The sequence below is a fragment of the Diadema setosum genome, chromosome 3 (genome assembly GCF_964275005.1).
Source record: "Diadema setosum chromosome 3, eeDiaSeto1, whole genome shotgun sequence".
Taxonomy (NCBI): domain Eukaryota; kingdom Metazoa; phylum Echinodermata; class Echinoidea; order Diadematoida; family Diadematidae; genus Diadema; species Diadema setosum.
The window spans coordinates 27342460-27354397 of NC_092687.1; positions in this window are offsets into that span (position 1 = coordinate 27342460).

Here is an 11938-nt window from a genome sequence, read left to right on the forward strand (position 1 = left end):
AATTCACTCCTCGGAAGGAGTGAATAAAATTTCACTCAATTAAGAGTGACTTTCACTCGTTGTCGAGTGAATTTCACTTTTGTAACGAGTGAAATTTGTGTGAAACCCATTCGCCGAGTGAATTCCGAGTGAAAATTAAGCCGAGTGAATTCCGAGTGAATACATAATTAAACGCATTTGGCTAGGCCAATAGAAATTGAGAATTCCCCTGTCATGTGTTTACTCTAAGCCAATCACCAGCCGCAATTTCCCCTGGCTTGGGCGCGGGCAGGTTTACCTGAAGAGCGACGCGTCGCCTGTGCGTGGACTGTGACACTGTTACTGTGCAATTGCGTGCTGTGTGCTAGCTGTGCGTGTATTATGCATAGGATCACAGATTTACGTGCGTGTAAGTGCAATCGTGAGAATCTGAGCCTGGATGTCGTGATGGACGGGAGAAAATGTCTGTCTTCAAATTGAGTGGGGCGGAGATATTATTCACATTTTTGAAGGTAAGCAAACCATAGATCGATCTAATTATACCTCTCCGTAAACGACCATTTATGTAAGTTACCTTTAGGGTTCTATATACGAATAACCCCGGGCCCGTACTGGCGCTCCTTTGAACAATTAATGTACAATGGTTTGTACACAGTTAGCTATGGGGCTGGTCATACCATAGAACACCTTACGAACAGCTAGAATCCGAGGCCGAAACTCACCTGATGGTACACGCTAGGTGTTGGGATCTAATAATACGTTGAGTCTTTAGACAACACTTTAATTGTACACGTTGGGATCTAGGGCTTGAACTATTAAAAAAAAAATGAGTGATGAATGAAAGGTTGGTCGTTAGTCATTGAATTGACATTCGTAAGCATATCATCACACAGAGATTACTGTGGTCGAGTGTAGAGATCGAACTTATACTATAGGGTCCTACCTGTTACTAAGCTGTGCCAATTAAAGCAATACATTAGAAGCGCCTAGCGCCAGACACGTACTCTACATTGCTATTGTTGAGTTGACAGCCGAATCACTGACACTGGTCTGTGTTGCCAGATGAGATGGTGATCTCGATCAGTACGGTAATAAAGAATGGTGAAATTTGGTGATTTATGATTATTGTTCATTATATACACTGTATGTACTTGTAGTAAAAAGGACTTTATTTGCCGCTACATTTGAGCATCCAAACAGCTGGGAGAATACCACGTACACTAGCTCCCACGTCATGTGTCGTGATCATCTACTTATACTGTACTAGGTAAGAAGTATGATGCGTGTACTGTTCATGTTCAGTGTTGGTCCACTGTGACATCACACTTCTAGCTGAAGATCAGCGTGCTCACACATCATGGAGATCGATCCCCCTTGTAGCAGACGATGACTGGTACTATTTTCAACATTGTTTTTTTATGAAAGTTACAGGTGACCTTAGGTATTGAAATTTGGCAGAGATCATCTTTGGGTCTTTAATTCTAACATTATGAATATGCTGATATAGCTAAAAAAGTAATTAGGCCTACTAGCTTTTGTATTGGTGCTCTGGATCTTAGTATTTGTGTGGACAAAACAACTGCATATTGTCTTGTGGAAATGAGTTCTAAATCCATTTCTGAACCTTGTGTTTTCATACTTTCCTCCATGCAGATAAGGACGTAGACATGACAGCTCTTCGGGAGTGATGGTGATTTAAAGGAACTCGGTGTAGGGGTCATCATTTGGAGAACAAAGACAGATATTGATAGCTGTGCAGTCTCTGTCACAAGAAGAGGGTGCAGATCACCAGATTGCAAAGTACCAGATGTGGTCATACAACGACTAGCCATTGAATTCAGGGTTGACGAATGCTGGAAACACCGGGCCAACATCAGCGAAGGAGACTCGGAGATATGGACTTCCATTGCATTAACCCTGCTGTAAGCTATTCTGTTGTTTTCCACAATGATTAATGAAGGGAGACTAGTTTGAAATTGATTTATATTTATTTTACATTCTAGAGTCTTAGTAATTACATAAGAGGCTACATTAAGAGACTGAATGCTTGGTTGGTTTTATTTTGTTTGAAGAAATGATTTTCAAGATACTTCATGGAGCAGTTTTGGAGCTGTCCTTCCCTCTGACAATGAATGTCTTGACAGGTTAGTACTTGTATTTAAGAAAAATGTGTACCGTGTACTTGCCGTATCGACAGAAGTGAAAACCATGTTATGGTCAGTCTTGAGTTGTGTAAGTAGAGCTGTTGCTTATGTCAAATATGTATGTTAAATGATTTTGCTCTTCAAGTTTATAATGTAAACTGGAGGAACCTACTATCCTCATGCCATTTGTATTATTCATAAAACCATTAAATTTTACTTATTTGCCCAGGAATTCAACACACACATCACTTCAAGGGGGAAGAGATACTTCAAAAGCTGAGGGAAGGAGTTCTGACCGTTCCGAGGAAACATCTGCACATCAAGATCATTGCAGCATATTTGTTGTTGAAAATGGAAGCAGAAAACTGTACAGCGTAAGTTCAATTATTTAAAATATCATTATTATTCATATATTATTGTTATAATTAGAAAATTGGTCTGGAATACCAGTTTCCCATTGTCATGTCTTGTACTACAACGTACATTTCCATCCAATATATAACCATGTAAATTGCCTGTTCATTTTTTTTTTTTTTTGGTCTTCTCAAGTATAGAGAAAAGCAGACTAAAATTTGCCCCCCCCAAAAAAAAAGAAGGAAAGAAAGTAGAAGGGACCGTTAAATATAACATTGTTAATGAAGTGATGGTTATAGATTTAAAAATAAAGACTGGTATACTTGTATGAAACATGTAAACAGAGTGTACGTACAAGACTCCACGCTGACTTATTTTCCTGGTAGCCCCATCGGGCCACATGTATATTGATTTGATAATAGTCCTAATACTTATGATTTAATCATCACAATGATTAATAAAAAAGTGGGAGTTGATGTGCCATGAAGTTCAATGGATAATCACATCTTGTATAAATTTTTCTACTAACTGTGCACATTCACACTTAACCTATCTGCATGAAATTTTCATATGTATTAACTGATATCTGGCTCAAGTAGCAATAAATGTACTTGAAACAGTGGTACTGAATAGCAATAGAAATTAATGCCAAGAAAAAAAAAAACCATAAAAATAGTTCAGCCCCTTAAAAGATTAAAATGAGGGCCAAATTTTTGATGTTTGCATCGTAGAATATGATTAACATTTTTCTTGCTTTCTTTTTAAATTCAGATACCAAGTAGTGAGCAAAGGATGTTGTAGCCAAGGCAGTTGCGATGCAGTACCCCACTTTGAGAGACATCAAACAAGGTGCAAAAGGACATGTAAGTTTATACTCGTAAGTTTATGTGATCTACAACTTTTTTTAGCCCTCTTTAGCAGAAAGATTAAGTGACATACATGGTATCTTATTCTTCTAGCTTGCAAAAACTTCAACATTTTCAACTTTTCTCAAGAGCTAGTGGACAGAATTAAGCAACCAAACGAGGAGTTGATCATCCTTGTTTAGTTAGGGGGCAAGGACCCAAAGTTTTTCAGATTATGGGCATGACCCCCCCCCCCAAAAAAAAAAAGAAAAAAAAATGGCCTTTACAGGGAAATTGCATCTATTTCTTAATTAACTCATTGTTCAAACATACAGGCAATGTGGGGATTGTGATGTACCTTCTCATAGATGTCTAATAAAGTTGTGTGCAGATTGGCCTGATTCCATGACTTAGGTTCGATGAACGTTAACTTCAACGTAACGTAATGTAACTTAAGTTCCAACATGCCAGTTGCGCCGTTCATTTATAATAAACCTATTCTCGTTTTCTTCCATAAGAATGCCACTACATGTATTTCTACTGCTATCAGATCTTCATCAGTTATAGTCAACTCTGTGCCAAAGTCAAATTTGTTGAGACTCAAGAAAAAGCTTTGACTTACAATGCATTTTTTATATTTCAGGAGTATACCTGTATGGCAAGGATCATGGATTCATTGAGTATCGTTTGAAGACCTTGAGGAGCTATGACACCACACATCACCTCAGGCGGAGAGAGAGAGAGAGAGTAGTTGCAGCTCCCACCAAGCCCCTGACCGAGCACCATTCCAACGTTAGATTAGAAGCCCAATGAGAAGAGACAGCTACCATCGGTGTATAGGTCTAAATACCCTTGCTTTTTCCTCTTTTGAGATACAGCATATGCTCCTCTGACGTTGGAACTTACATTCTTGTTGAAGAGTCAGCCTCATCAGGCTCAGCGGTAGTTTAGCATGAAGCTGTTACCAGGATGTACTGCAGCACTTCAACATTAAAAGTAGAACAGGGCTCGCCGATGAAAAGAGTTTGTTGCATAGAATGTGTGATTGTTAATGTTTTGAATTGTTGATTGTTGTATATACTAGTAACTGAAAATAGTTTTGACTTATATAGTCAAAAAAATCTCCTCTTCATGGCCACATGTTAATCAATACATTCATCTGTGAGGTGTTCCAAGCATATCAAAGAATGTTTGGCCACACACAGCTTGGCATTCCGCATGATACGAATCTGGCTGCGCTCATGATTAAGCACCCCCTTCTCTCCAGGCAATTCTGACTTGCTTTAATAAAACCTTTTTATGGTCTAATATTCAAGAGAGAAAACTGTTGACAGACATTCGTATGTAATTTTTTTCTTTCCCTCATTTTTTTTTTTTTTTTTGGGGGGGGGAATGCTACAAATAGCAACTAAATAGTAGAATCTTCCAATGGTCATCCATGCTCTTGGGATGAAGATCATGCCTCCATGTTGTGATTAAGTTACCACATACCTTTGTCACCCCTTTGATTAGCATTGATGCAGTACAATATGCATGTGCTCAAATTTATTGCATCCATCTTCTTTGGAGTAGGGGGAAAAATCTTTAAAAAAAAATGAAACAAAATTGATGGGAATCATTGATCCCTAGGGTTACGGGACCCAGAGTTATTTTGTGTTTTTTCACCTTTATGTAATTGATGTACTGTACTTTGAAAAACTTGTGGGTAGAAGCTCAATTGGTTCAACTTCTTTTTCCACAAAACATCTGCAGCCCATCATTGATAAATCCACAGCATTAGAGTAGATGGAGTTAAATAGATTAGTTCACTAATGTGCCAAGTCAAACTTATGGATAATTCTTCCCTTGATCTTGTAACAAATTATTAAGATAACCTGCAACTGACAATCATATTTTGATATAGAGTGTTAGCAGTGATGTCACAATTGCCCACCATAAGGCTGCGTTCACATAGAAGTATACTATTTGGGTATTTGGGGCTCGTTTTTGAGGGCACGCGAATAGCTTGAATCGAACGATAGGATTTCCTAACACCGTTCACATAAGAGGGCACTATTTGAATGTACCGAATAGCATAGAACAGTATAGCAAAGTGGGAAATGAGCTTGTTAGATTTTCTTGCAGCGTATACCGTCTCTCGTTTATGAAATAATGACAATTTTGGTCTGGATTTGCCCTTTAGCAAAAATAAGCATGTAGACTGACATTCTGATGCAGTTTAGAAATTGTTAATAAGATTTTCCTGGGATATAGGAGGAAGAAATCCTCACTGCATGGGATGGCGAGTTGACGGTGCGGGTGATGGTGTACTGGGTGCCCGAATAGCGAATATACCGTATACTTCTATGTGAACGCAGCCTAATGAAGTCAATTGCCTAAACCGACTAGAAATCAAGACTGCATACAAAAGCTGCAGCAATGTTTACTTCAGGGAAACCTAAGGCAAAAGAACACCTTTGTTAGAGAGGCATGCATGAATGAATATTGATCGCCTTTGCAATGGAAGCCACCATTATGGTGGCCAACATGACGTCACATGAAATCACTCTATAAGAAATTCAGTTTGCATGCATTAGTTGCTACATCTGGCAAAACTCGGAAGGATTACAAGCGTTCAATATTGTACAATGATGCCTTATTTAGGTGAAGAAGATCAATGATATGATACATGTTGTGTCAACTGATTGCAATTCTTTTTCCATAAATAGTAGGCCCGGTTGAGGGGGGGGGGGGGGCTACGAGCCCTCCTTCCCTTTGACATTCCATGCCAAATTTCATGAAGGCATGTTTATTTTGGGGGGTTATTGATTGTAACCAATAACATAAATATTTTCATGCTGGACGTGTTGCTGACAAATTTCATTGAAAAGGCAATGAAAAAAAAGTAAGAAACAAAGAAATACATGAGTTAATAGAAAAAAATAGATACTTCAGAAATTTTTGATGGCACAGTTTTTTCTCTTTCATTTGCTATGGACACTAGAAAGAATATTTACACAAAAAACAAAAAATGTGCCTTTTTGGAACTTTATCTATGGCAAATGGTCTGATTTCATGCTCAAATTAGCATAATTTAGCCAAGTGACTTTTTTTGTTGTTGTTGAAAATCAACATTACCGTTTTATAGATTATGTCACAGGCAGTTTGTGTGTGGATTTTGTAATGATCGCACGGTTGATGGCCGAGGTCTGGGGGGTTCCATGGAGGCCCCCCTCTGGCTCTATCATCTACATAAATACCCCACCTAAAGCCTACTTAAAGTCAAGACCATGCTTCTCTGATCGAGTATGTTTAGGGATTTGTACAATGTACTTGTAGAGCATCACTGTGTTACATGACAGAGGATCCAAACTTGATTAACCATGCAGTATTTAAAATTTCTGTATTTTTGTCAATTTTTCGAAGCAATCACAATTCCTACTACATGTGTAATTGTTTTTGTATTATAATATAGATAATGGTGACTATACTTTGCAAGTCTTTTGTAGCTTATAATTGAAAATGCAATAATTATATTCACTTGTAGTCGAAAATTAAACATGTTCAGGAAGGGTACTTGTAAAATTTTACACTTTTGCACAAACTTTATGAATTTGGCATATTTTCGGGGAAATGTGTGATGTTAATATTTGAAGAGTTTGTTCGCAAAAACCGATATGTCCATTTTTGAAGATTTTGAAGTACGGTCTCTGTCATAAAGTACAAAATAATACCTTTTAAATTATATATTGGTCACTACATATAAAGGTACATTTTTGAAGTTATGATCAAAAGAAGCAAACATTTTCTTATTATTCTCTTTATATTTCTTGACCTTTAATCACAAATATCTCCATTTGGCACATATGGACTTAGCAGTTTTTACAAACAAACTCTCCATTTGTAGAGCTTTGGGAATGACAGCTAGAATAGCATATTTACAGGGACCTTGTGATGATTATGGTGACAGTTCTTAAATGATAAAAATATGTATAATTATTATTGGCCACATAATTCATGGAAAACCAGATACTCAGCACATGAAGACTGTTTGTAATGGTGTACTGCTCTGCAGTTGAAGTTTAGATATTTCAAGAGGTATATTCCTTTTTTTTTAATTTCAGGTGATCCAGTGGACATCACACATTTATTTAATATAGAGAATCAGCTCATTAAAAGAAAATAACATGTGTAGCATTTAGTACATTATCTTCTTATATCCCCCTCAATGCTACTTAAAGAAAGAATAAATTAATAAGAAAGAATGAAACAACAGCCATTTGGATTACTGGCTTATATTTATTCAGTTTCATGTATTGATCCAGCTCGGGTAGGAATTACTTTCAAAACTGGAACACAAAGTTGGCAATGCACTGGGCTACCAGTGGTGGATCGTTGGCTTCTAAATACATGCATTAGGATTAACAAATATCTATATTATGAACGTTGCTTGCTGTTTTTGTTTGTATTAGTTTGATTGGTATTCATTATTCCAAAAATGACTCCAGACCACCTAGATTATTCCCAAATTCATCACCATATTGTCACTTTTTCTTCCAGGGTTGAATAACTAGTGCACTGAGTGCTGTGATCAATGGTGATAGAGATGTGTGCTCATGTAGAGTGTAATTCCGTTTGGGATTGAAAAAAGATTGAAAAAGGATTGAAAAAAGAGTGAAAAACCTCCGGAGTTAAAGAAGAGTGAATACAATATGAGTGTATTGAGAGTGAGAAAGGAGTGAAAAACGACTGACAAAAGAGTGAAATACGTCAGGAGTGAATTTAGAGTGAGAAAGGAGTGAACATCCCACCAAAAACATTTCCGTCTTTTTTCACTCTCTTTTGGAGTGAAATTTCTGTTCACTCGAAATTCACTCCACTTCTAGTGATCCTTGACGTCACTACCAAGGGGAGTGAAAATCGAGTGAAAATTCACTCTTTCTTTTTTAGAGAGTAAGAATTTTCAAGGTTACCTACTTGTGAAATATGTATATGGATCTGAAGTTAATGACCCATAATGTTAATGGGTTAGGGGACTTTAAAGCCAGGAAAAAATACTTTTGTTTTTTATCCAAATTAAAAAAGGATATTATTTTATTACAGGGAACCCATTCGACTGATAAGGATGAAAGTTTATGGAAGAACCAATTAAGAGCCGATATTGTATTCAGTCATGGAACCTCCTCTAGTAGGGGAGTGTGTATCATATTTCGGAAAACCCCACATATAAAATTGACAGAGACAGTGAAAGATTCTAACGGGAGATTTTTGCTGGTTAAAATGGAAGTATATGGAAAAAAAATTATGATATGTAATGTATATGCACCAAATAATGAAAAAGACCACATGCATTTTTTTAAAGCTGTAGACTTGACTATACAAGAATATTATGATGCGGAACAGACAATATTAATAGGGGGAGATTTTAATTTTATTCAAAATTTGGCATTGGACCGAGAGGGCGGTAATATGAAGTCCACTTGGAAGCACTCTTGTGAAATAATAGAAAATATTAAAAACGTTTATCATGTAATAGATATCTGGAGAGACAAGAACCCGTTATTAAGACGATTTACTTGGAGACGCTCCAATCCTTGTGTTCAGTCAAGACTGGATTTCTGGTTAATCCATGAGTCTGTACAAAATATGGTGACAGATTGTGATATGTGACCGGCGACAACGGTTTCAGGCAAAAGTCGGGAATTTTGAAAATTCATTTTTTCACTGAATCACATTGCCCATTTCCTAAGCTTTGCATTGATATAAAACACTTGTATTCTTCGGCACCATAAGTGGGCACAGAAAGAGAAATAAAATGCACTTTTTAAGTTGTTAGCCTGACAAAATTGCGAGAAAACAGGCTTTGAAGATTCACCTCTTTCTCAAAGACAATGTCCGAGCGGCGATGCGAGGGGAGAATCAACCATCCGTACGATGGTGCCAATCGATGTTAAGCCCCGCCTCTAGCAACCACATCGCCTTCTGATTGGCTCACTGAGAGAGTCAAATTTCCCGGGCACCTTCCTCGGAGGTTAGCGTATGGAGCCGAAAAAACAATGCGTTTCGCTCGGGTTTGTTTACCAGTACGTCTTTCAAGATGGCGAATACGATAATTGCACGTATGGTGTACATGTACATGACGTGTATGGTGCACGTATTACGCAATGGTTTCTACACGCCATGACTGTGTGCATATGTAACAAGAGCGGTGGCGAATCCACACATTTACAAATCGCGTTTTCATTGTGGTTGATTTGTCTTTATCATTGGCGACCCTTTTGAAAGCAGAATTGCTAGTGCTGGCAAGGGTCATGCTTAAATAAAAAAAAAAAAAAAAAAAAAAACACGACTCGTTAGTTTGGTGCGATTTTGACGTGTAGTATTTGAATATATTTGGTCACATGTGACTGCTCCTTTCCTCTTATCTGCCTTCCACTGAGTCAGTCTGCTGTCATAATCTTTACTACATGTACAAGTAGACACATTTGAGAATATTTAGTTTTCTTTTCACACGATTATGTCATGCTACACGATTTTTGTTTCACTTCTGTTGTCGAACATTGCGGTAGAATAGTTTGGACAGAAAGCCACACGAAGAGCACGCACTACAGAGCGAGCGTGCAAGAATAACGGAGCATGTAATCGTGCACGCGTGGACAAAGCATTCCCCACACGCTGCAACTGGTGTCTCCGAAAGCCGAATTATGTAAATGTATGCGACGCACCAGCCAATCGCATGCGAGACCGTGCGCCGTAGCAACACTGGGGATATTGGCGCGGCGTTCGAAAGAAGCTCGAAACTGACGAGTGCGATCCAACATAGGGTGCTTAAAATTCCATTTTTGATAGGAAAAACTTAGCCTTATGCCATGAAATTTAGTGTAGATGTAGAAAACATATCAAAGATTCGATTTCTGCAAAAAACCTAGATCGACAAAAATAATGGTCAAAATCTTTGTACCCCGCCTAGGAGGGAATTTGCTCTTGCGACTTTTGCCTGAAACCGTTGTCGCGGGTCACATATGGTCCGCTGTGTTTTGTCAGATCATGATTTTGTGAATTTACATCTGAGAATTAAAGAGTACACTGTGGGCCCATCTTATTGGAAGTTTAATAACAGCTTACTTAATGATGTCGAGTATGTTGAAAATTTAAAGGGACATTATGAGATGTGGGTAAATGTAATGGGAAGATAAAAATGATAAAGGAAAATTATGGGATTGGTTAAAATACAAAATACGAGAATTTACAATCACATTTTCTAAAAGGAAGAAAAATATAAAAGAAATTAGAAGAAAAGAATTAGAACAAGAATTGAAAATAATAAATGACATGGACCCGACAGAAATGAATTAGCAAAAATGGGAAAAGAAAGAGAAAATTGAACAGGAACTTAACTGCATGTACAACTATCTAGCAGAGGGGGCCATATTACGTTCAAGATGTACCTGGTACGAGAAAGGAGAGAAGAGTACAAAATATTTTTTATCATTGGAAAAGACACAAGCACAGAGTACAAACATAGATGTATTAGATACAGGTGAGGAACTTCTTGAACATCCCCATCATATACGAAATTTTGTGATGAAATCTTTTGGTAAACAGTTTGAAAATAGGGATACAGTGTCTGACAAAGTGAGTTATGATTACATAAAAAGTTCCTGCTTAAAACACCTCACGGAAGATGAAAAGGCCTCTTGTGAAGGTCTGATAACACATGAAGAGGCAAGGGAAGTCCTCCTTGGGATGTCAAAAAATAAAACACCTGGTAATGATGGCTTATCGGTGGAATTTTATGAGACATTTTGGTCTTTGATTTCTAAAGAACTAATAGGATCATTTAACCATGCTTTTGAAAAAGGAAGTATGTCAGTGTCACAGAGGCAAGGAATAATTAAATTGATTCCTAAATCCAATAAAGATAAGAGATTATTGGGTAATTGGCGACCAATCACCTTAATAAATGTGGATGCAAAGATACTTTCTAAATGTCTAGCGAAACGTATGTCCAAAATCATTGGTAATTTGATAAATCATCAGCAAACAGCATTTATTAAAGGCAGATATATAGGTGAAGGTATAAGACTGATTTCAGACTTAATGTTTTATGCAGATGCCAACAATGTATCTGGAATTGTGTTAGCATTAGATCTTACCAAAGCATTTGATTCACTCAGTCATAGGTATTTACTACAGTGTTTAGAATGTCTTAATTTTGGTCCGTCAATGATACAATGGGTGAGAACATTGCATGCAGGTATAAATAGCTGTGTATTGATAAATGTCTTTACCACTGGTTATTTTGAAATTGGAAGGGGTGTTCGCCAAGGCGACCCCCTTGCCCCCCTTTTATTCATATTAGGGCTCGAGATATATTTAATAAGAATGTTAAATAATCCAAAAATCATTGGAATGGAGATGCTCGGAAAACAGATTAAATATACAGCTTACGCTGATGATATAACATGTTTTTGTAAGGATACAGAATCATTATCAGTATTATTAGAAAGCTTTCAAGAATTTTCTGATATATCAGGCCTTTGCCTCAACCGAAGCAAATCAGAAGGAATGTGGATAGGAAATGATAGACTATCGAAAGAAAAGCCACAGATGATAAAGTGGTCAGACAATGGTCTT